General features: G+C 45.5%; 1 pseudogene; it reads left to right on the top strand.

Annotated features, from left to right (window-relative positions):
- Nucleotides 1–3,303: 3,303 nt before the first annotated feature.
- Nucleotides 3,304–6,468, top strand: part of LOC112401878 (spermatid maturation protein 1-like) — an 8,401-nt pseudogene continuing 5,236 nt past the window's right edge.

A 6,468-nucleotide genomic window follows, 5' to 3' on the forward strand; every position in this document is an offset into this window, starting at 1 on the left:
ATGTGTTCCCCCTCTAGATTGTGAACAGGACATGTGTCTTATTCTTCTTGCTAACAGTAAAGGCTGCATGGCAGAATGATAGTAAATGGGTTTTGGAATCAGATAGATAGGAGTCCAAATCCCAGCTCTGCTACTTACTAGGTGTGTAATCTTCAACTTTACTTCCCTGAACTCAGTTTCTTCATTTATAAGATAGTGAAAATAATGCATGTCTTATAAGTTGTTACGAGGACAATTTGAGATCATCAAAGTTGCAGATCTGGCCCAAAGAAGGCAGTCACTAAATGGTGCAAATGATGGGTGGCCCCAGGACATAGTACCATGTTCAGAACACAGTAAATGCTTAGTAACTGATTATCGAATGAAAAGCTGACGTTATATGCCAGGCACCATGCTAACCTTTTTATATACATCATCGCACTTCATTCTCACAAGAACCGTATGGAGAAGGCACTATTATTATCTCCACTTTACAAAGACGGAATGTGAGGTTTGGATTATCTTAACGAAGCCTTCTAAGCCAAAAAGTGCTAGAGCTAGGATTTCAAGGCCCTTGGTGCTTTAAAAAACAGCTGACTGAATGAGAGAATGAATGAAAGGAGACTCACCCAGAGTCAGGTGGTGGCGTGGTAGAACCAGCACTGTTACTCTTGGTCACCATGCTATCTAGTCTGCTATTCTAGCCGAATCATCTTGACAAATGAATTGAGAGTGAGATGGACGCTGGTATTTGGCAGTTTGTGTCTACTGACCAGGAAAGCTGTGCTATACCTATCTCGGCTGATAAATTGAAATGCTCAGTGAATAAACACAAATAAATTGGGAGCTCTAGTTCTTAGCCAACTGTCAGCAGTGTGTCCAGATCATTTTCCCAAGACCTAGAAAAAAACCACTGTACAAGCTACTCATCTCAAGTTGCTTTGTGGTATCAGAGCCAGAATGTGAGCTCCTCGCTGGCCTGATAACATACTATTCATAGCCAGAGGACTTAACTAAGGAACTCTGAAGAAGGAAGAGAAACCCTCTTTGCTCATCTTTCACATTATCCTTCCTTCTCCTGATTTGGTCCCTAATAGTGCATTAAAGAATAAGAAGGAGAACACAATACAGTTCCTAGCTCTTCTGCCCAAGAAATGTCCTTCCTGTTGATTGGGAAGGAAAAAGGAGGTACTTAGGTAGATTTCAGATTTTGAAGACTCCGAAGCAATCCAGAATCCCAAACTTGAAAGGCAGTGGAAGGAGTAGGGGCATTTGTATTAAACAGACCTGGCTGTGCATGCCATCTCTTCCACTTAACTGGCCATGTAATCTCAGGTTCTGTATCATGTGCCACACTCCCAGCTTGGTCCCTTGTGCCCAAATGCATATGTCCAGTAAATGACGGTCCTTTTTAATCTTTCTAAAAGTAAGTGATATCAGAAGGATTTCAGTGTGAGAGTGAAGCTGAGAATTAAGGTAGGTAGTAGAACTAAAAATGAGACTGGGGACTTCCCTGGCGGTCCAGTAGTTGAGACTGTGCTTCCACTGCAGGGGGCGCGGGTTCGATCCCTGGTTGGGGAACTAGGATCCCAAATGCCGCGTGGCACGGCCAATAAATTTTAAAATGAAATAAAAGTGAGACTGAATTTGGAAATGACGTGAGTGAAAAAGGGTTAAAGTTGAAGCTGAGAGCAGACGTCTGCAGTTTACTATGTTGCTGTGCTGATTATTCGTCATGGTATGTATTCTGCCTCCTATCCTGGAAATAACTTTTGAGCCAGACAGGTACAAAGTGTCATGCCAACAAAGCAGAACTCCATAGGAAGAGTAACCTCAGTTAAAAAAAAAAAAAAAACCCGAGGGGGTATTCAGAAACCTATTTCAGAATGCCATTTCAGCATAAGCAAATTGGAGTAGAAACAAAGAGTTGTTTGATGGTTTGAGTTACTCGAGAGAAGTATGTTAGTTTCCTGTGGCTGCAGTAACAAATTGCCACAACTTTGGTTGTTTAAAACAATAACATTTTATTCTCTCACAGCCAGAAGTTTGACATACGAGGGCAGAAATCAAGGTGTTAGCATGGGCTGTGCTCCTCTCAGATGCTCCAGGGAAGAATCCATTTTGTGCCTCTTCCAGCTTCCTGTGCCTGCCGGCATTCCCTCACTTGCGGCCACATCACTCCGATCTCTGCCTCTGTGGTCACATTGCCCCCTCCTCTTTTGTAGGTATCAAATCTCTCTCTACCTCATTCTTTTTTTTTTTTAAGATTTTTTTTGATGTGGACCACTTTTTCAAGTCTTTATTGAATTTGTTACAATATTGCTTCTGTTTTATGTTTTTGGTTTTTTGGCCACGAGGCATGTGGGGTCTTAGCTCCCTGACCAAGGATCGAACCCACACCCCCTGCACTGGAAGGCAAAGTCTTAACCACTGGACCGCCAGGGAAGTCCCTCTACTGAATTCTTATGAGAACACTTGTGATTGGATTTAGGACCCACATGGATAATCCAGAATAATTTCCTCGTCTCAACATCCTTTCTTAATCACATCTGCAAAGACCCTTTGTCCTTGTAAGTTAACGTTCATAGGTTCATCATCATCATCATCAATAATTGCTGGCCAGTATCCACTTGTTCCAGTTTAACCAGCATCCCCCAAAGAGATAACTGTCTCTTACCTGTTTATTTTTTTCACTTGTTTTTTTTTAATTACACAAACAATTGATATTCATTGTAGACCATTTAGAAAATAGAGAAAAGTTAAAGAAAAAAAGGAAAGGAAAAGAAATTCAATGAAAAATCATCTGTAATCCTCTCACCCAGGGGTAGCCAAACCTTCACCAAAGAGTATTTTTCTAGGCTGGGTTTTGTGTCCAACAAAGAGGGAAAGTAGGAAAAAGAGAATAAAAGTGAATAGAATAGCACAAACGATTTGGAAGGTGATAGAATAGGTTAATATTGTTCATAATAGATATGTACAGGACAGCTTAATCTAAAATAAATGTAGAGCTTTGAAATGAAATTAACCATGACAGGAGATGCTTGTATGATGTATAGAAATAACACTCAGCCCTTTAGAGGAGGGACGTTTTAGCTTTGGCCCCTCACTTGAAAACCCCTGAATTTCCCCACTAATACTTCATTCTCTCCCTGGCCTGCCAATCTGCCCTGTCATAGGCTTGAGTCCTTATCAGCCTTCCTCAGGGGTCAATGTTATGAAGACTAGGGGAGTCTGGCAGAGTTCCTGCTCCTCCCAGGCTGATATCAAAGGGCAACAGGGGCTGTGACAGAAGGCAAACATTCAGACCAAAGCCAGATGTGGAACTGAAGCAACAAGAGGAAAAGCAAGAACATCAGGTAAAAAAAAAAATTTTTTTTTTAAATCTCATTCCTCTCAGTTTATTTCTGAGAGCATGAAGAGCTTAGTAAAATCATAGCTCAGGAGCAACTTGTAAAGGAGGAGTGAGAAATTTGGGGAAATGTGGAGCAGATGTTCATATGGAGCTAGACTCTCAGAAAACTTTGTATCTATCATGGTTGTCATCAGCAACCAAGTAACATCAATGAGCCTTGGGAGTCATGAGAGTATAGTTCTGCTAGTACAAAAGCAATTAGATTTGTTTGTGAGTCCCAGCAGGTGGAAGTTATAGGGAGACAAATTATAGCTGAAAATAAGGAAGCTATTTCTTTTCTTTTTTTTCTTTTTTTTTTTTTTTGCGGTACGCGGGCCTGTCGCTGCTGTGGCCCCTCCCGTTGTGGAGCACAGGCTCCGGATGCGCAGACCCAGCGGCCATGGCTCACGGGCCTAGCCGCTCCGCGGCATGTGGGATCTTCCCTGACCGGGGCATCCCCTGCATCGGCAGGCGGACTCTCAACCACTGTGCCACCTGGGAAGCCCGAGGCTATCTTTTTATTGGAGTGGATGATAGGAGTAAGAAAGTTCTGGGATGTGCTAAAGAAAAGGTTGACCGTGATTCTTTGAAAAAGAAAATAGAAAACACAATATACAAATTACCTTGTGTCCATTTTTGCCAGTCTCAATGCCAGATAGATTTCACAGTCAAACTCTTGGATGTGTTAGCTGGGGGAGAGCTATATGGCTATGCTTGTGTGATCGGAGTGAAGCCATTCTGTGGTGCACTTTTCTCAGAAGCTCCCTGTTCCTGGATGGTGAAGGACAAGGATATTTGCAAACTGACAACTCAGGAATGGGTAGGCATGGTGATGGACACAGATCCAGGTAAGATGGAGAAAACTCCCTCCCTGTCCTTTCTACCTCTTTGGAACCTGTATATTAAACAGGTTTCCCTCTGTTTCCTATGACTGAACTTCTCACACACACTAAATTCTGTGTTTTTTGAATCTCCAAGTATCCTACTTTCCATACATGAGAAAATTTTGTTGGGTGATGAGAAGCCCAAATGAAGTATCTTATAAAAGGCAATTTCCCACATCAGATGAAAAGAAAATTGTCTGGGGATGATTGCCTTACAGTGGTGTATTGGAACTGGCTCTTACTGGCTCGAGAGCCATTTGTTAACTTTTCAGGAATGTTTTGAGCCAGTTGTCAAACAGTCATTACTAAAAATTAAGTTTCATAAAGTTACAGTTCAATAAATTGTATTTAAAACAAATTTATTTATTTTTTTCTTCTTTGCGGTACGCGGGCCTCTCACTGTTGTGGCCTCTCCCGTTGCGGAGCACAGGCTCCAGACGCGCAGGCTCAGAGGCCATGGCTCACGGGCCCAGCTGCTCCGCAGCATGTGGGATCTTCCCGGACCAGGGCACGAACCCGTGTCCCCTGCATCGGCAGGCGGACTCTCAACCACTGCGCCACCAGGGAAGCCCAAGACATTTGGACTGTTTTTAAACTTGGGAAATATAACATTTGAAAAAACAATTTTAATTTGGAGCAAAATAACATTAAAAAAAAACAAGTTTAAGTTGGCAAATTGATGCCACAATCGAAACAGCAGAAAGCTGCTACAGTTTCCAAAAGAAAGCCTGTCTGATGCAGAAAATGCACACTTGAAGCAAATTAAAGAATTTGGACATTTTTGAAAACAGGGCCCAATATCTTGAAGTTTCACCACAAAATTTTGAAAAAGTGCAAAGAACTTTTTTCTTTTTTTCCAAAAACAATGGTGCTGTTTCTGCATGGTGGCTCCTACATGGAGGGCACAGGGAACATGTAGGATGGCTCTGTCCTGGCCACCTACAGCAACGTCATTGTAGCCACACTCAACTACCGGCTTGGGGTGCCTGGTGAGGGTGGGTAGCCAACTCTAGGGGCTGGAGTCTGGGAGGAGGGCCTGCTGGCAGGGTTCCTCTAAACCCAGCAGGAGCAGAATGGCTTCTGGGTTGGACTGAGCTGCCCAGAAAGAGGGCAAGCGTGCTGTGACACCCCCAGGAAGCCCCCTTTCTTCCTCTACCCCCAGGTTTTCTCAGCACTGGGGACCAGGCTGCAAAAGGCAACTACGGGCTCGTGGACCAGATCCAGGCCCTGCGCTGGCTCAGTGAGAACATTGCCCACTTTGGGGGCGACCCTGAGCACATCACCGTCTTCGGATCTGGGGCAGGGGTGTCCTGTGTCAATCTTCTGATCCTCTCCCACCATTCGGAAGGTACCAGCCACCTCCTCAGCCTGTCCCTCTTGTCCCCTTTCTCACACCCCCAACCCCACCAGGGCCCCTTTCTCCTCCCTCAGGCTGATACAGCCCATCATCTGTGTATCTGAGTGTCTGTGAGGGTTTGTGTCTGTCTGTCTATTGCTGTCTCTGCCCCTCTCTCTTGAAATCTATTGATATCTCTGCTTGCTTTGATCTGGTTACTCTGTACTCGCTGGTTTCCCCCTGGCTGTCTCTCATGTCCTTTTGTGTCTCTGTTTCCATATGTCTCTATCTCATTCATTCTCAGACTCTGCCTCTGTCACTGGTGGTCTGTCTCTTCCCTCTCTGCCCCTCTGTCCTCATCTCAGACTGTCTCTGGCAGTCTGGCTTCATCCCTATTTGTCTGTCTGTCCGTCCGTCTCTGGCAGTTTCTCTGTCTCTTTGTATCCGTCTCTGTCTCTCTTCCCGTCTCCCCAGCTCTCTGCATCTCTGTCCATCTCTCTCCCCATTCCTCCCATAGCACGCCCCCACCCCTGCCTTTCGTGGGAGCCTCACCCTTACTCCTCCTTTCCCTGCCGCGCTGTGTCCACAGCGACCCCAACCAGACGGTGCCACAGGACACCAAGTTCATCCACACCAAGCGCAACCGCTTCGAGGAGGTGGTGTGGAGCAAGTTCAACAGCAAGGAGAAGCAGTACCTGCACATCGGCTTGAAGCCGCGCGTGCGCGCCAACTACCGCGCCAACAAGGTGGCCTTCTGGCTGGAGCTCGTGCCACACCTGCGCAACCTGCACACGGAGCTCTTCACCACCAGCACGCGCCTCCCTCCCTACGCCACGCGCCGGCCGCCGCGCCCGCCCCCTGGTGCCCCCGGCACTCGC

Source organism: Neophocaena asiaeorientalis, unplaced genomic scaffold, assembly GCF_003031525.2.
Source record: "Neophocaena asiaeorientalis asiaeorientalis breed wild unplaced genomic scaffold, Neophocaena_asiaeorientalis_V1.1 scaffold543, whole genome shotgun sequence".
NCBI classification, from domain to species: domain Eukaryota; kingdom Metazoa; phylum Chordata; class Mammalia; order Artiodactyla; family Phocoenidae; genus Neophocaena; species Neophocaena asiaeorientalis.